Below are 20,360 nucleotides of genomic sequence, written 5' to 3'. Positions count from 1 at the left end.
GATGTAAGTATGTGTTAAAATGCCTTTGGAGTCTCTTGCTATCATTTTTTGATTTATTCAGTGACTTCAAAAATGTTAGCTGTTGAACTTTGAATGAAAACGCTTTTGAAAATGTGCGTTAAGCACTTAGCTATAAAATCTTGTGTGATATTCCTGGCAAATAAATTTATCCCTGCCAGTTTTCCTCCATTTCTGCATCTCACCCTCATCAATTTCCGTACCTCTTCTTTGCATTCGTAGCACCAGATGCGCACCTGTTGTCCAAAATTGGAACTAGATTTTTTAGGTCAAATCGATTGCACGTTAATTCACTGGAATATCTACCAAGTTTCAGCCCCTCACTGGATCTCTGTAAATAGCTGCACTTAAATTATAGCCACCCGGTACCTAGACAGCGGATAAGTAGATAATAAATAAATTACTTTTTTTTTACTTGTTTCCCATAGTGGAGGATTCGTCCTCACGACAGGATCTACGGAATACAGTGATCGAATGAGAGAACCTTCACTTCAAGCACACGTCAGGGGAGAGCATCAGTGAATGGAGAGTACTCGTTCCACGCCACGCGCGTTTCTTTGTGAGCCACTCAACTTCATGGCAGCGCCTTAATTTAACCCTCAATCGGCTCTCCGCCTCTTGCGGACAGATAATGAGTGAGCCTGCAAGAGAAGCCTCGTTCCCAGGGGGCCCTCTTTAATAGCGATTGCCTCGGCAAAGGCGGCGTCCCGCGGGCCAATCAGACGTCCCATTTCACGGTCGCAGCCGCAGCAGCAGCAGCAGCCGCGGGCCCCACCTGCCGTCAGCGGCAGCTGGCGGAGGCGGATTGGCTGCTGCCGGCCCAGACGTCGCTGCGCCTCTGCCACACGGGGGACGCCGTCTCTCGACAGGCAGCGCCGCACGTGGCTACTTCTGGAACGACGAGCGCGTCACGAAAGTGTCAGCAGCCAATAGTAGCTCACACACGCCAGTGACGCGACTAGAGACAAACATATGCCTCGAAACTCCCTGAGATTTTCTGCAACTTCGCTACTGCAGCGCTGTGAAGCGACCGGCCTTTATGAACATAACATACTACGAAACGATTGTGTGTGTGTATATGGAGGGAGATGATGATGATGAGGTCCCATACTCCGAGGAGCATAGGGAACGATGCGGGAGGCCCGCACCGCCGACTAGACAACGTCCTAGCGGAGGTTGTTTGCGATTGCCTTCCTCCGACCTTAATGGGGATGAATGATGATGATGGAGGGAGAAACACAGTGAAATGCGGTTGTATTTTGGCGCTTATTGTGACACTGTAAACTGTAGCCCCAATCAAAGGATGCTGAAAGGTTAGTCAATAACGTTAGGAATAACAAATAATCATTTTAGGGATGGCTAGTTATATTCTAGGAAATGCGAGAAAGTGTTTAACATTTCCACTCCCTCGCAGTGTCTCCAGCACTGCGGTTCTTAATGAGAATCCCAAAACCTTAACTATAATTTCAAGATTTTACTAATCTATAAGAATGTCTGGATGTTCCTGATTACAGGTAAGCAATCGACAACCAAGATGCTGTACGTTAACCGGGGCCCTAGAAACGACAGAGAGGCTCCGTCCCCGCTGGAGCCGCAGTGGTCCACAACCCCATGACGACTACTGCAGTCCACTACACCCTTCCGCCGCCCCACACCGAACCAAGGGTTATTGTGCGCCCTCCTCCCCCCCCCCCCCCCCACTCCCCCTCCACAGGGAACGTCTCACACCAGACGAGTGTAGCCCCTACGTTTGCGTGGTACAGCAATGGTGGTGTATGCGTACGTGGAGAACTTGTTGGTGCAGCAATCGCCGACATAGTGTAGCTGAGACGGGATAAGGGGAACCAGCCCCCATTCGCCGAGGCAGATGGAAAACCGCCTAAAAACCATCCACAGACTGGCCGGCTCACCAGACCTCGACACAAGGCCGCCGGACGGATTCGTGCTAGGGACCAGGGTGCCTATTGTGTATCTTTCCGCCACTGTGCCGATCGTTTCTGTACTCAAGAGTACCGAACGGTCTAGTACTCGTATTAGAGTCCCTGCATTATTCAGAATGCATTTCGGTAGCGATACCGTTCGGGTCTAGAGAACCAAAGCGCTGTCGTCGGTTCGTGTCGCGCAAGCCAATCAAAAGCAAGTTGCCGCAGATCCGCGCATGCGCACTGCAGCACGCACAGCGCCACGAACACAATGCGGCTAGCAGCCGACACAGGCGCGCTATTCTTCCAAGTACCAAAAATTGCGTTTACGTTGCCATAACTCATGACACCGCGTTCCATCGAGCTGATGTGCCCGCCTTCATCGCCCTTGCTTCCTCCTTAACAGTATCATGAACAGTATATCCATTTCCATGATTCTTAGCTGAAATGCATAAATATTTTTACAGTTTCTCTGACCACATGTTTCCATGCATGCATAACAACGATAGCGTATTTGACTGTATTCTGCAGATAGTCGTAAACGCCGCATTATGTCATCTTATTCTCACTCACACTGACATCGTGTTTTGGATTTTACGTTTCGGAAAATGATGATGATGTTTGGTTTGGGGGGCGCTCAACTGCGCGGTTATCAGCGCCCGTACAAATTCCCAACATTAGCTCAGTCCAATCTCGCCACTTTTATGAATGATGATGAAATGATGAGGACAACACAAACGCCCAGACATCTCGAGGCAGGTGAAAATCCATGACCCCGGGACCACGTGTTCGCGAAGCGAGAACGCTACCGCGAGACCACGAGCTGCGGACTTCGGAAAATGAGTTAGGAATGATGTGCAGTACTACATTGTACTAATACATCTATAAAAACGACCGAAAAATTGATTCTGAGAGTTTCAAAGAATAAGATGATAAACAGAATGTGGTTATAGCACGCTCCTAGAGACCCAAATAATTAAGTAGCCCACTTCTCTACGTCAACGATTTGGATCTTAAACACAAAATTGAAAGGAAAAACGCATTTTCGAGAGCCTCTGCAGTTCATGCATCTCATGAATGAAAACGTTTCGTATATGGTACTACCCCCATGAACCATGGACCTTGCCGTTGGTGGGGAGGCTTGCGTGCCTCAGCGATACAGATAGCCGTACCGTAGGTGCAACCACAACGGAGGGGCATCTGTTGAGAGGCCAGACAAACGTGTGGTTCCTGAAGAGGGGCAGCAGCCTTTTCAGTAGTTGCAAGGGCAACAGTCTGGATGATTGACTGATCTGGCCTTGTAACAATAACCAAAACGGCCTTGCTGTGCTGGTACTGCGAACGGCTGAAAGCAAGGGGAAACTACAGCCGTAATTTTTCCCGAGGGCATGCAGCTTTACTGTATGATTACATGATGATGGCGTCCTCTTGGGTAAAATATTCCGGAGGTAAAATAGTCCCCCATTCGGATCTCCGGGCGGGGACTACTCAAGAGGATGTCGTTATCAGGAGAAAGAAAACTGGCGTTCTACGGATCGGAGCGTGGAATGTCAGATCCCTTAATCGGGCAGGTAGGTTAGAAAATTTAAAAAGGGAAATGGATAGGTTAAAGTTAGATATAGTGGGAATTAGTGAAGTTCGGTGGCTGGAGGAACAAGACTTCTGGTCAGGTGACTACAGGGTTATAAATACAAAATCAAATAGGGGTAATGCAGGAGTAGGTTTAATAATGAATAGGAAAATAGGAATGCGGGTAAGCTACTACAAACAGCATAGTGAACGCATTATTGTGGCCAAGATAGATACGAAGCCCACACCTACTACAGTAGTACAAGTTTATATGCCAACTAGCTCTGCAGATGACGAAGAAATTGAAGAAATGTATGATGAAATAAAAGAAATTATTCAGATTGTGAAGGGAGACGAAAATTTAATAGTCATCGGTGACTGGAATTCGAGTGTAGGCAAAGGGAGAGAAGGAAACATAGTAGGTGAATATGGATTGGGGGACAGAAATGAAAGAGGAAGCCGCCTGGTAGAATTTTGCACAGAGCACAACATAATCATAACTAACACTTGGTTTAAGAATCATGAAAGAAGGTTGTATACATGGAAGAACCCTGGAGATACTAAAAGGTATCAGATAGATTATATAATGGTAAGACAGAGATTTAGGAACCAGGTTTTAAATTGTAAGACATTTCCAGGGGCAGATGTGGACTCTGACCACAATCTATTGGTTATGACCTGTAGATTAAAACTGAAGAAACTGCAAAAAGGTGGGAAATTAAGGAGATGGGACCTGGATAAACTAAAAGAACCAGAGGTTGTACAGAGATTCAGGGAGAGCATAAGGGAGCAATTGACAGGAATGGGGGAAATAAATACAGTAGAAGAAGAATGGGTAGCTTTGAGGGATGAAGTAGTGAAGGCAGCAGAGGATCAAGTAGGTAAAAAGACGAGGGCTAGTAGAAATCCTTGGGTAACAGAAGAAATATTGAATTTAATTGATGAAAGGAGAAAATATAAAAATGCAGTAAGTGAAACAGGCAAAAAGGAATACAAACGCCTCAAAAATGAGATCGACAGGAAGTGCAAAATGGCTAAGCAGGGATGGCTAGAGGACAAATGTAACGATGTAGAGGCCTATCTCACTAGGGGTAAGATAGATACCGCCTACAGGAAAATTAAAGAGACCTTTGGAGATAAGAGAATGACTTGTATGAATATCAAGAGCTCAGATGGAAACCCAGTTCTAAGCAAAGAAGGGAAAGCAGAAAGGTGGAAGGAGTATATAGAGGGTCTATACAAGGGCGATGTACTTGAGGACAATATTATGGAAATGGAAGAGGATGTAGATGAAGATGAAATGGGAGATACGATACTGCGTGAAGAGTTTGACAGAGCACTGAAAGACCTGAGTCGAAACAAGGCCCCCGGAGTAGACAATATTCCATTGGAACTACTGACGGCCGTGGGAGAGCCAGTCCTGACAAAACTCTACCATTTGGTGAGCAAGATGTATGAAACAGGCGAAATACCCTCAGACTTCAAGAAGAATATAATAATTCCAATCCCAAAGAAAGCAGGTGTTGACAGATGTGAAAATTACCGAACTATCAGCTTAATAAGTCACAGCTGCAAAATACTAACACGAATTCTTTACAGACGAATGGAAAAACTAGTAGAAGCCAACCTCGGGGAAGATCAGTTTGGATTCCGTAGAAACACTGGAACACGTGAGGCAATACTGACCTTACGACTTATCTTAGAAGAAAGATTAAGGAAAGGCAAACCTACGTTTCTAGCATTTGTAGACTTAGAGAAAGCTTTTGACAATGTTGACTGGAATACTCTCTTTCAAATTCTAAAGGTGGCAGGGGTAAAATACAGGGAGCGAAAGGCTATTTACAATTTGTACAGAAACCAGATGGCAGTTATAAGAGTCGAGGGACATGAAAGGGAAGCAGTGGTTGGGAAAGGAGTAAGACAGGGTTGTAGCCTCTCCCCGATGTTGTTCAATCTGTATATTGAGCAAGCAGTAAAGGAAACAAAAGAAAAATTCGGAGTAGGTATTAAAATTCATGGAGAAGAAATAAAAACTTTGAGGTTCGCCGATGACATTGTAATTCTGTCAGAAACAGCAAAGGACTTGGAAGAGCAGTTGAATGGAATGGACAGTGTCTTGAAAGGAGGATATAAGATGAACATCAACAAAAGCAAAACAAGGATAATGGAATGTAGTCTAATTAAGTCGGGTGATGCTGAGGGAATTAGATTAGGAAATGAGGCACTTAAAGTAGTAAAGGAGTTTTGCTATTTGGGGAGCAAAATAACTGATGATGGTCGAAGTAGAGAGGATATAAAATGTAGGCTGGCAATGGCAAGGAAAGCGTTTCTGAAGAAGAGAAATTTGTTAACATCCAGTATTGATTTAAGTGTCAGGAAGTCATTTCTGAAAGTATTCGTATGGAGTGTAGCCATGTATGGAAGTGAAACATGGACGATAAATAGTTTGGACAAGAAGAGAATAGAAGCTTTCGAAATGTGGTGCTACAGAAGAATGCTGAAGATTAGATGGGTAGATCACATAACTAATGAGGAAGTACTGAATAGGATTGGGGAGAAGAGAAGTTTGTGGCACAACTTGACCAGAAGAAGGGATCGGTTGGTAGGACATGTTCTGAGGCATCAAGGGATCACCAATTTAGTATTGGAGGGCAGCGTGGAGGGTAAAAATCGTAGAGGGAGACCAAGAGATGAATACACTAAGCAGATTCAGAAGGATGTAGGTTGCAGTAGGTACTGGGAGATGAAAAAGCTTGCACAGGATAGAGTAGCATGGAGAGCTGCATCAAACCAGTCTCAGGACTGAAGACCACAACAACAACAACAAATGGTACTACAGTCTAAAAAATTACGGCAGGGATCTTTCATCTCTGTCTCCTGTGGTTGAGGATTAGATAGCACATAAATACTTGTGACAAGCAAGAGTACGAAGATGACTGCTGCTAGTTACCTTCCCAGTAATTTAACTTGTGCTCTTAGATTCTTGTCTAACCGCATACTGGGAAATCGCTACATATTCGGAAAAAATGCTGAATTATTTCTGACAAGAAAAAATATGAAGATCACTGTTGGTTGTTTCACTCACAGCAATTTCATCTCCAACCATTTCATATTTCGTATTTTAAACACATAGAAAACACGAAATCATTACTGTGAATGTGCGCTCTTACATGAAAGTAATAACGAATATTGGAGAAAAATCTTAATTTACACGAATAACAATATCTCAGAACGTGTTGCATATATGAAGAGGAAAAACATTTTTTTTGCATCCACCCATGCTCCAACGAATGACCTTTCGTATCGCATTCTCGCGCGCTAACTACTTTTTTTCCCGTTGTGTTTCTTCGTTGCGGACGTCGCAAGACATCCTGTTCGAGTTCGGTGGTTGATCCTTCCACTCAGTTTTTTTATTACAGAGGCCAACCGGCTCTCTGGCCGAACACGCTGAGCTACCGTTCCGGCACCACTCGGACACGCCGAACGACGGTAACGTGCGCCTCAATTTTTCTATTATTACGTAGAGGAACGTAGGCTAACTTGGTTGCTAAACGGTGCTGCGTGAGTCATAAATGCGTGAAAGTTTGGGAGGTTTCCAATATCAGGCGTCACATAATTGCTTTCCATTGTTACTTGTAAACACGTTTCGACAATTACTAATTAAACCATTTGTGGGAAAAAATGCACAAAGTCACTAGTAACGTCAGTTCACATTCATGTAATATACGTAAGCAGAGCCGATGTCTTGATATTTAATGATCTTTAAACACTTATTTGCATAAAAATAACACGTATTTTGAGTGAATATTGACCGAAAACGTTTTTTTTATGTAATCATTCACAGTAACAACCTAACCTAACCATATTTCTAACAAAGGAAAGTAGTCTACTATGAACTCAGTTTCCAGCCGGATGCATCATCTGGTGATTCTTTAGTAACACAATGGTTAAATCCAAAGCTAAAACCGCTAAATATGTTTAAAATAACAAACCACCGATCGACAGGGCCAGACCGAAATCCAAAATCTCTCGGTACAATTGTCCTAAAATCGGTGGGAGGACCGTTCGGTAGCAAGTCTCAGAAGCTTACTGAATGGGATATTTCGATAAAGAACCGAAAATGACGTCACTACCGAGACTAACCTACTACACCGAAAGTATGAACGATACAGAATAGGGCCCCAGGTGCTCCTTCCCACTTCAGAAAGCTGTGCGTTAGACCGATCGGCTAACCGGGCGGGCAACCAAGATGTTACTGTCTTATAAAAATGCCTGGAGTTTTTGAGCTTGCGGATAAGAAGTCGTCAACTTTTTCAGTAGTACCTACTTAATTTCCTATTTCAGTTTCACAAAAATATACGTACTGGTATATTTTTGAGGTCTTCTACTAGACTGAGTAAGGAAACGCGTGGTTGCAAGTAATTACTGTGATCGTGTATAAACAGCCAGGAAATTGTCAAAACTAGCATGTCGTAAGAAGCTCATGAGAACAAGGAAACGTTATGGATCACATTAGGCTACTTTACGTGAGTGTACAGGAAGATATGACTGTAATACTTTACGAGTAGTGTAAAGCGTTTTGTTGTCCAATAGGCATAGATTGTGGTTGTTTCCATAAAATCATTGTTTATTTTCACTTTTAAGGACCAAGAAGTGGCTCATAAACAAGTGAAGGACCGACCTTATGGAAAGGATACGCAATAGTTCAGGATAAACACATAAATAAGAAGAAAACCTCACAGGTGGACACTGCGTTACTTTCGAAATGGGAAAAATAAACGCGATAAGTTTCACGCAATGCATAGCAGCAAGGACAAGACGAGAAGATCGTTTATAAAGAGACGTAGTACCTAATCCACAAAAATGTAAAAATCGTGTCTAGTTTTGAATGTATTAAAATGTGTCCGAAATCCGCTAAAACAAACTCGCGAAACGATCTACAATCGGCGCAAAGCGTCAGAAAGTACGGACCAAGCACGTGGATACAATCGTTATCAGTTGATTTGTACTTAAAAGACTTCCGGTTACAAAACGTGTCTCGTCTTACACAATTTTCGACTATACGATTACGGCTCTGCTACTGTTGGAGGAATTTATTGAGTGGGTGACATGTACAGTTAACTTACACTGAAATAATGATTATAAATAGGACCATGGCACAGTTTAATAGTAGGAAGTTAATTAGAACAACAGAAGTAACTGAATATGCGTGAAAAAACAAAATTCATTTTACAAAAAGCTAGCAATAATGGTCGCAGCCAGCTTCACGCTGAACTACTCCCACACATAGTTTTAATTTGGTGTTGTGTAAGTTTCAAAAAAATAATGCCAATAGCTCTAGAGGAAGGAATACAGAGATAAAAACGGACACGAGAAAACAAAAGCAGAATTAGGGCAGCAGCTGCTGCTGGAAGAATCCAGCGTGCTGTCTTTGAAAGGTAAGATTCAGCTTGTTGGCAAAGAGTTCTCCAAATCAGTGCCGTTGCAAGCAGGACAAGTAAGCCTCAGACGTAAACTGGCTAAAAGCCAGATGGTCACCACCACCTTCACCAGCAACGACAAAATGTACGAAATGACCAACCAGCCTGTATACCACATTGGTCTTTGTCTTCGGAAGAAAGAAACAGCCAGCCGCAAAACGACTGTATTTGTTAATAATTTTTTTGTTTAATTTGGTGACTAGATCCCTATTGTTGCTAGAACTAGACACCATCATACAAATAGCCATTAGGCGGGTGATCGTTTATTGCTTAAGCCTCGAGGACAATGTCGGAGTCATTCTGATATTTTACATCTATGATACTGGCGCGGTTACTGACAGCACATGGAACCTCTCTTTAGAGTCCAGTAGTTTGTATACGATGGACCACTGCACGTTTAATGTAGCCCTCGCACCCTCACATTCACGAACCAATACAGAAACAGCTTCTAGACTGCATACCACAGGCTCCACTCCGACTTCTCCCCAAGAGGCTAGTCCCGCTCTCTGGAGTCTTCTCGCCATTAAGCGGGTGCTAGGCTGTTGCAGAAGTCTCGAGGACATTGCATAAGCCTCGAGGAAACTGAAGGAGTCATTCTGCTAGTGTACATCTATGATAATGATGGCCTAACGGTCACTGAATGTGGCCTCAATTGAGGGTCCAGTAGCTCTTAACCGATGGAACACTGTCCGTTTACTGTAACCCTCGCATCCTCACAATGACGATACGACACCGAAATTGCTTCACGAATGTTTACTACAGATACCCTCCAAAATTCTCTCCATGAGTGTAATTCCGCCCTCAGGAGTTATCTTGCCAGTAGGCGGTTGCTGGGCACTTGCATAACTCTTGATGAAATTGTCGGATTCTTTCTGCTACTGTCCACCTATTATCTGGCGCAGCTAGTAGCTTGCAATCGACGCCCCGCTTGCTATAAAAACAGTAACCTTACACTGACGATGCGACAGAGAAATTGCATCGTGATTACATACTATACGTTCTCTCCAAGAGATTAATGCCACCCTCAGTAGTTGTCTCGCGTTTAGACAGATGCTGGGCTACTGCATAATCCTAGAAGATATTGTCGGAGTCATTCTGCTAGCGTACATCTATAATCCTGGCACGGCAAAGGTCACTGCTTGGAACCTCTTGTAGGAGTCCAGTAGCTAGAATCCAATGAATTACTGCCTATTTTCTGTAAACCTCAGACGCTCGCAATGAAGATGACACTCAGAAACTGCTTCGCAATTACATGCTACAGGCTTCCTGCCGACTCCCTTCCAAAAGACTAATGCCGCCCTCAGGAGTTATCTCCCCATTAGAGGCCAGCTGCGCTGTTACATAAACCTTCAGGACATGGTCCGACTCATTCTGCTAGTGAACATCTATGATTCTGGAGCGGCTACAGTCGCCACATGGTACCTAGGAGTCCAGTAGCTTGTAACAGATGCACCTCTGCTCGTTTACTGTAGTCTCGCACTGGCGACACGACACTGAAATTGCATCACGTTTTAATACTACAGGCCCAATGCCGACCTCTCTCCAAGAGACTAGAGACTAATGCCGCTCTCGCGAGCTGTCTCGCCATAAGGCGGTAGCTAGAATATTGCATAAGCGTCGATTACTTTGTTAGAGCTATTCTGCTAGTGTACATCTATGATATTCTCGCGGCTACACTCACCGCATGCAACCACTCCTGGGAGTACAGTAGTTTGTATCCAACGCACCACTGCATGTTTAATGTAACTCCCACACCCTCACATTCATGATGAGATGCAGAAACGGCATCGCCATGGAATACTAATGGCTCCATGTCGACTTCTCTCCAAGAAAATAATGTAGCACTCAGTAAACGTCTCGCCATTAGGCGCCTGCAAGGCTGTTTATTGCATAAGCATCGAGGATATCGTTGTCGTCGTTCTGCTAGTGTACATCTTTGAAACTGGCGAAACTACGGTCACCGCAAGTAACCTTTCCTGGGAATCCACTGGCTTCTAACAGATGCACCGTTGAGCATTTACTGTAAGCCTTGCACCATCTCATTGCCGATGCGACACAGAAATTGCTTCGCAACTGATTAGCACAGGTTCCCTGCCGACTGGCCTCCAAGATACAAATGCCGCCCTCTGGAGTTGTCTCGCCATTAGGCGGCTGCTGGGCTGTTGCAGAAGCCTCGAGGACATTGTCGGAGTCATTCTGGTCACGTACATCCATGATCCTGGTGCGGCTACAGTTACCATATGGCACCTACCCAGGGAGTCCAGTAACATGTAACCGACGCACCGCTGCCCATTTACTGAAACACTCGCATACTCGCATTAACGAAGCGACACAGAAATTGTTTTGCAATTGCATACCACAAGCTCCCTGCGGACTTCCCTTCAAGATCCTAAGGCCATCCTCAGAAGTTGTCCGCCATTTGGCGGGTGCTCTGCTGTTGCATTAGCCTGGAGCACACGGTCGGAGTAATTCTGCTAGTATACATTAATGATACTGGCTCTGCGTGAGGGTGCAAGGGTTACGGTAAATAGGCAGTGGTGCGTCGGAAACAAGCTACTTGATCCCAGGAGAAGTTCCATACAGTAACCGAAGCCGCGTTAGTCACTTGGTCGGCATGGAGCCGTAGTGTTCAATCGCGACGCAATTTCTATTTTGTATCGCCAATGTGACAGTGCGAGGGTGACAGTAAATTGGCAGTGGTGCATCAGATATAAACTACATGACTCTCAGGAGCAGTTCCATGTGGTGACCATAGCCACGTTACTCGCTTGTAGAGAATTCGGCATGGAGCCTATAGTACTCAATCGCGACACAATTTGTGCGTTGCATCGTCAATGTGATGGTTCTATGGTTACAGTAAACTGGCGGTGGGACACCGGAAACAAGCTACTTGACTGTCAGGAGAAATTCCATATGGTGACCGTAGCAAGGGTAATCGCTAGGAGAGAAGTCGGCATGGAGCCTGTAGTGTCAATCGCGACGCTATTTCTGTGTTGCATTGTCAATGTGAGAATGCGAGGGTTACAGTAAACTCGCAGTGGTGCATTGGGAACAAGCTACTTGATTCCCAGCAGAGTTTACATACGGTAAGCGTAGCCGCGTCAGTTGCATGGAGAGAAGTCGGTATGCAGACAGCAGTTTTCATTCGCGACGCAATTTGTGTTTTGCAACGTCAATGTGATGGTCGGAGGGCTATAGTAAACTGGTAGTGGCGTATCAGAAACAAGCTACTTGACTCCCAGGAGAAGTCCCATACAGTGACCATACCCGCGTATCGCGCTTCGAGAGACGTTGGCGTGGAGCCTGCAGTAGACAACCGCGACGCAGTGTTTGTGTTGCATTGTCATTGTGAGGGTGCGAGGGTTACAGTAAACTGGCAGTGGTGTATCGGAAACAAGCTGCTTGACTCCTAGGACAAGTTGCATATGGTGACTGCAGCAGCTTTAATCCTTAAGAGATAAATCGGCACGGAACCCGTAGTGTCAAACGCGACACAATTTGTGTGTTGCATCGTCAATGCGAGGGTACAAGGCTTACAGTAAACTCTCAGTGGAGGATCAGAAACAAGCTCCTTGACTTCCAGAAGAAGTGGTGAACGTGTCTGCATTAGTCGCTTGGAGACAAGCTGGATGGAGCATGTAGTATTCAATCGCGACGAAATTTGTGCTTTGGATCGTCAATGTCACTGTGCGTGGGTTACAGTAAACTGGTAGTGGTGCATTCGAAACAAGCTACTTGACTCCCACTAGTAGTTCGAAACGGTGACGCCGGCCGCGGTGGCACAGCGGTTCAAGGCTCTTCAGTCTGGAACAGGGCGACTGCTATGGCCGTATGTTCAAATCCTGCCTCGGGCATGGATGTGTGTGATGTCCTTAAATTAGTTAGATTTAAGTTGTTCTAAGTTCTAGGCGGCTGATGACCTCAGATGTTAGTGCTTACAGGCATTTGAACCATTTGATACGGAGACCACAGATGCGTTAATTGGTTGAAGAAAAGTCGGCATGGAGCCTATTGTTTTCAATCGCTACTCGATTTGTGTGTTGCATCGCCAGTGTGAGGGTACAAGGGTTACACTATACTCTCAGTGGTGGAAAGAACCTACTTCATTTCCAGAAGTTTCATATGGTGACGGTGTCTGCGATCGTCGCTTGGAGAGAAGTCGGCCTGGAGCTTTTAGTATTCAGTCGCGACACAATTGGTGTTTTGGCTTGTCAATGTTACGGTGCGAGTGTAACCGTAAACTGTCAGTGGTGAATCGGAAACAAACTGTTTTATTCCCAGTAGTAGTTCCATACGGTGATAGTAGCCACGTTACTCGCTTCGAGAGAAGTTTTCATTTAGCCTGTGGTATTCAATCGCGACGCATTTTTAGTGTTTCATCGTCAGTGTTAGATTGCAAGCATTACAGTAAACTGGCAGCAGTGCATCGGAAACAAGGTTCTTGACTCCCAGGAGAAGTTACACTCGTTAACTGTAGCCGCGTTAATGCCTTGGACGGAAGTCGGCATGGAGACTGTAGTATTCAATCGCGACGAAATTTGTGTGTTGCTTCGTCAATGTGAGGCTCAGGTGATTACAATAAATTGGTAGTGGTGCTTCAGAAACAAGCTACGTGACTCCCAGGATAAGTAACATATGGTGACCGTAGAGGCGTTAGTCGCTTCATGGGAAGTCGGCTTCTGGGCTGTAGTATTCAATTGCAACAGAATTTGTGGTTTGCGTCATCAATGTGAGGATACGAGGGTTATACTAAACTGGCAGTCGTGCGTGGGAAGCAAGGTACTTGACTCCCAGGAAAAGCTCGATACAGTGACCGTTTACGTGCTAGTCGTTTGGATGTAAGTAGGCATGGAGTCAGTGGTATGCTATCGCGAAGCAATTTCTGTGTTGCATCGTTAATGTTAGGGTGCAAATGTTACAGTAAACTGGCAGTCGGCATCGCAAACAAGCTACTTTACTCCCAGAAGTAGTTTCATACGGTTGCCATTGCTGCGTTTATTGCTTGGTGAGAAGTCGCCATGGAGCATGTAGTATTCAATCTAGACGCAATTTGTGTGATGCATCGTCAATATGAGAGTGCGAGGGTTACAGTAAACTCGCAGTGGTGCATCGAAAAGAAGCTAATTGACTCCCAGGAATAGTTACACACCGTGACCGCACCTGCGTTAGTCACTTGGAGTAAAGTCATGCATGGAGTTTGTAGTATTCAATCGCAACGCAGTTGGTGTTTTGAAGAGTCAATCTTAGCTTGCAAGAGATATGTCTGCGTGAGCAGAAGAAACTAACGATCAAAGTCCGAAAACAATTTATTGGACTGTTCAATTAACCAAAACAAATTCTCCAAATATAACACCAACACAAAACAGTGATCCGTCTTCGAATCACAACTACATACAAGAATAAGATAGAAAATAACTGAAATAATTTCCCACTAGTCTCCGCCAGAGACTTGTCCGCTATACCAAGCCTAATCCAGAGATCAGCGAGAAGATCCAAGCCGGGCTGCCGGGGCGGCAGCTATTCAAGTCCGCTGGCTGTCGATGAACTGCCGATATGCGGCCGAGCGTCGGCCTTTATAGAGCGTCGGCGGATGAGTACCTCGTAACTATTTTCTATCACCTGGTTTGACGTGTGAAAATAGTTCAGGGATCTTATGTTTATGTGGGTCGGTAGTGGCTCCTGCTGGCCGCTGCTGTCTTTGCTGTGGTGTTGTTGTTGTGGTTGTTGCTGTGGCCGTTCATCAATAATGCCTGTCGGTTGTGTAGTGCTTCGGTGTGCCTGCCAGGCGGGCAACCGGCGGCTACAGGCTGTCAGTTTGGTTGCCGATACCCTAGGCGCCGTGAAGTCTGGTGGAGAAGGCCACAGTAGCAAGGGTCATTGATAACTGGCAGTGGTACATCGCAATCGAGCTACTTGACGGTGACCATAGCTGCGTTAGTCGCTTAAAGGAAAGTCGGCATGGGGTCTGTAGTATTCAATTGCGACACAGTTTGTGTTTTCAGTCATTAATGTGAGGCATATGAGGGTTATGGTAAACTGGCAGTGGTGCGTCGTAAACAAGCTATTTGACCCAGAGGATAAGTTCCATACAGTGACCGTAGCCGCATTAGTCGTTTAAAGAGTAGTCGGTATGGAGCCTGCAGTATTCATTCGCAATGCAATTTGTGTGTTAGATCATCAGTGTGAGTGTGCGTGGGTTACAGTATACTGGGAGTGGTGAGTCGGAAACATGCTACCTGACTCCCAGCAGAATTTCCACACGGTGTTCATAGCTGCGTTTATCACTTGGAGAGAAATTGGCATGGAGGCTGTAGTATTTAATCGCACCGCAATTTGTGTGTTGCATCGTCGATGCGAAACTTTGATCGTTACAGTATATTGGCAGTGGCGCATCAGAAGCAACGTACTTGGCGTCCAGAAGAAGATCCATATGGTGACCATATACTTATTAACCATTTGGAGAGAAGTTGCCATGACGCCTGTAGTAGTGAATCCCGACGTGATTTGTGTGTTGCATAGTGAAAATTAATCTGTGATGGTTACAGTAAAATGGCTGTGGTGCATCGGAAACGAGCTAATTGACACCCTGGAATAGTTCCATGCAGTTAGTTACAATAGCCACGTTAGTCGCGTGGAGAGACGTAGGAATGGAGCCTGTAGTATTCAATCGCAATGCTATTTGTGTTTTTGATCGTCAATGTGAGAGTGCAAGGGTTACAGAAAACTGGCAGTGGTGCATCAAAAACAAGCTACTAGACTTCTAGGAGAACTTTCACACGGCGACCATAGCTGTGGTTGTCACTTGGAGAGATGTGGGCATGGAGCCTGTAGTATTCAATCACAACCTATTTTGTGTGTTGCATCGTCAATGTGAGGGTGCGAATGTTGTAGTAAAGTGGCACTGTTGCATCGGAAACAAGCTACTTCACTCCAATTAGAATTTCCATACGGTGACCATGGCAGCGTTACTCGGTTAAATCTCGTATGGCTCTAAGGACTATGGGACTTAACATCTGAGGTCATCAATCCCCTAGACTTAGAACCACTTGAAACTAACTAACCTAAGTACATCACACACATCCATGCCTGAGGCAGGATTCGAAGCTGTGACCGCAGCAGCAGTGCGGTTCCGGGTTGAAGTGACTAGAACCGTTTGGCCACACCGGTCAGCACTCGCTTAAAGAGAAGTTGGCATGGTAGTAATCAACTGCGGCACAACTTGTGTGTCTCATCGTGAATGTGAGGCTGCGGTGGTTACAGTAAACTGTGAGTGGTGCAATTTGTGTGTCTGATCGTCGAAATGCGGCTTTAGTGGTTACATTAAATGATGAGTGCCGCATCGGAAGCAAGCTAGGCCCTTCTGAGGAGAAGTTCAATACGATGACTGAAGCAGTATTTATCGCTTGGAGAAAAATCGGCATGGAGCCTGTACTATTCAATCACGACCCATTTTGTGTGCTGGATCGACAATGTGAGGCTTTGATTGTTATGTAAAAGTGGCAGTGGTGCATCGGAAACAAGTTACTTCTCTCTGAGGAAAAGTTCCATACGGTGATTGAAGCAGCGTTTGTCGCTTGGAGGGAATCCTGCATGCAGGTAGTAGTATTCAATTGCGTCGCAATTTGTGTGTTGTATCGTTAGTATGAGTCTTTGGTGGTTACAGTAAAAGATCAGTGGTGCATCAGGAAGAATCTAATTCCCTCTGAATAGAAGTTCCATATGGTGACTGAAGTAGCATTTGTTGCTTGGAGAGAAAACGGCATGGAGGATGTAGTATTCAATCACGTCCCAGTTTGTGTGTTGGATCGTGAATACGAGGCTTTAACTGTTATGTAAAACTGTCATTGGTGAATCGGAAACAAGCTACTTCCCTCTGAGGAAAGGATCCATGCGGTGAGTAAAGCACCATTTGTCGCTTAGAGAGAAATTGGCGTGGAGGCTGTTGTATTCAATCGCGACGCAATTTTTGTGTTGAATCGTCAATATGTGGCTTGATGTTTGCAGTAAACGGGCGGTGGTGCATGGGGACAAGCCACATCTCTCTGAGGAGAAATTCAATACAGTGCCCGAAGCAGCGTGTATTGCTTGGACGGAAATGAGCATGGATGCTGTAGTATTCAATAGCAAAGCAATTTGTGTGTTGGTTCGTCAATATGATTCTTTGGTTGTTACAGTAAATATGAGTGGTTCATCGTAATCTAATTCTCTCTGAGCACAAGGTACATATGGTGACGAAAGCTGCATTTGTCGCTTGGAGAGAAATTCTCATGGTCTGTAGTATTCAATCCCGATGCAATTTTGCGTTTCATCGTCTACATGAGAATTTGATCATTATAGTAAACTGAAAGTGGTGCATCAGAATTAAGGCACTTTCCTCTGAAGACAACTTCTGTATGGTGACCGAAGCAGTGTTTGTCACTTGGAGAAAAATCGGCATGGTGGCTGTATTATTCAGCCGCGACCCAATTTGTGTGTTGGATCGTCAGCATGAGGTTATTATGGTTACAATAAACTGGCAGTGGTTCATCGGAAACAAGCTACTTCTTTCTGAGGAGAAGCTCCATACAGAGACCAAAGCAGCGTTTGTCACTTGCAAAGAAATGGGTATGGAGGCTGTAGTATTCAATCACGACACACATTGTGTGTTGGATCGTCAATCATTGTAACATAAAACTGGCAACTGTCTATCGGAAACAAGCTATTCCAGAAAGAGCATAATTTCCTTACGGTGACGAAAGCAGCGTTTGTCGCTTGGAGACAAATCGTCATGGAGGCAGTACTATTCAGTCGCGGCGCAATTTTTGTGTTGCATCGTCAATATGATGCTTTGGTGTTACAGTAAATGATCAATGGGACATCGGAAACAAGCTACTTCCCTCCGTGGAGAACTGCCATACGGCGACCGAAGCAGCGTTTGTCCCATGGAGAGAAATGGGCATGGAAGCTGATGTATTCAATCGCGATGCAATTTGTGTGTTATATCGTCTATATGAGGCTTTGATGGTTACAGTAAACTGGCATTTGTGCATCAGAAACAAGCGACTTCCTTGTGCAGCGTTTGTCGCTTGGAGAGAAATTGGCATGGAACCTGTAGTATTGAATGGGAATGCAATTTGTGTGCTGGATCGTCAATATGGGGCTTTCATGGTTACAGTAAACTTGCAGTGGTTCATCGAAAATAATATACTTCTCTCTGAGGTGAAGCACCATACCGTGAACGAATCTGCATTTGTCTCATGGAGAGAAATATACATTGGGCTGTACTATTGAATCGCCACCTAGTTGGTGTGTTTGATTGTCACTATGAGGCTTAGATAATTACAGTAAATAGGCAGTGTTGCATCGGAAACAAGCTATTTCCTTCTGAAAATAAGTTCCATACGGTAACAGAAGCAGCGTGTGTCGCTTGGAGAGATAAAATGGTTCAAATGGCTCTGAGCACTATGGGACTTAACTGCTAAGGTCATCAGTCCCCTAGAACTTAGAACTACTTAAACTTAACTAACCTAAGGACATCACACAGATCCATGCCAGAGGCAGGATTCGAACCTGCGGCCGTAGCGGTCACGCGATTCCACACTGTAGCGCCTAGAACCGCTCAGCCACTCCGGCCGGCTTGGAGAGATATTCTCATGGAGGCTGTTGTATTCAATCGGTACACAGTTTGTGTATTGGATCGTCAAAATAAGGCTTTGATGGTTACAGTAAACAGCCAGTGGTGCATCGGAAACAAGCGACTTCCCTCTGAAGGCAAGTTCCGTTTGGTGACCAACGCAGGATTTGTCACTTGAAGAGAAAACGGCATGGAGGCTATAGTATTGAATAGTGACGCAATTTGTGTGTTGGATCTTCATAATTATTTTTTTATTATCACATAAAAGTGGCAGTGGAGCATCGAAAACAAGCTATCCGACACTTACGAGAAGTTCCATACGGTGACGGAAGCAGTGTTTGTCGCTAGGTGACAAATCGGCATGGAGGCTGTAGTATTCAGACGGAACTCAATTTGTGGGTTTGATCGTTAACATGAGGCTTTGATGAATACAGTGAACGGGCAATGCTGCATCGGAATCAAGTCATTTCCCTCTGAGGACAAGTTCCGTACCGAGAAAGAAGCATCGTTTGTCACTTGGATATAAAACGGCACGGAGGCTGTAGTATTCTTCCCGACGCAATTTTTTAGTTCTATAGACATTAAGAGGCTCTGACGGTTACAGAGAACTGGCAGTGGTCCAGCGGAAAGAAGCTACTTCCCTCTGCGGAGAAGTTCCATATGGGGACAGAAGCAGCGTTTGTCGCTTGGAGAGAATGTGGCATTGAAGCTGTAGTATTCGATAACATCGTAATTTGTGTCTTATATCGTCAATATGAGCTTTGATCGTTACAGTAAACCAGCAGTGGTGCATCGGAAACAAGCTACTTCCTTCAGAGGAGAACTTATATACGATGACTGGATGAGCGTTTGTCACTTGGAGAGATATTAGCATGGAGGCTGTACTATTCAATCACGACGTAATTTGTGTGTTGTATTGTCAATATGAGGCTTTGATAATTACAGTAAACTGGCAGTGTTTCATCGGAAACAAGCTACTTCCCTCTGAGGAGGAGTTCAAGACGGTTACTGAAGCAACTTTTGTGACTTGGCGAGAAAGCGGCATGTTGGCTGGAATATTTAATCGCGACGCAATTTGTGTGCTGCATCGTTGATAAGAGTACTTTATGGTTGCAGTAAACATGCAGTGGTGCATCAGATACCAGGTACTTCCCTCTGTGGAGAAGTTCTGTACGGTGACCAACGCAGCGTTTGTCGCTTGGAGAGAAATCGGCGTGGAGGTTGTAGTATTCAAACGCGACTCAATATGTGTGTTGGATCGTCAATATTAGGCTTTGATGGTTACAGTAAACTGGCAGTATTGCATCGGAAACAAGCTATATCACACTGAGGAGAAGCACCATACGGTGACGGAAGCAGAGTTTGTGGCTTGGAGACAAATCGTCACGGAGGCTATAGTGTTTAATTGCGACGTAATTTGTGTGATGCATCGTCAATATGATCCCTTGATGGTTACAGTAAACTGGCAGTGGTGCATCAGAAACAAGCTACTTCCCTCTGAAAAGAGCTTCCATACGGTGCTAGGAGACAAATCGGCATGGAGGATATAGTACTGAGTCGTGACTCAATTAGTGTGTTTGACGTCAATATGAGGGTGTGATGGTTGCAATAATTTGTGCAGTGGTGCATCGGAAACTAGCTACTTATCTCTGCAGTGGCGTTGGGTATGGTGACCGAAGCAGCGCTTGTCAATTGGAGTGAAATCGGCATGGAGGCAGATCTATTAAGTCGCAACGTAATTTGTTTATTGGATCGTCA

This window comes from Schistocerca americana, chromosome 5 (genome assembly GCF_021461395.2).
Source record: "Schistocerca americana isolate TAMUIC-IGC-003095 chromosome 5, iqSchAmer2.1, whole genome shotgun sequence".
NCBI classification, from domain to species: domain Eukaryota; kingdom Metazoa; phylum Arthropoda; class Insecta; order Orthoptera; family Acrididae; genus Schistocerca; species Schistocerca americana.
This window is presented reverse-complemented; position numbering follows the sequence as displayed.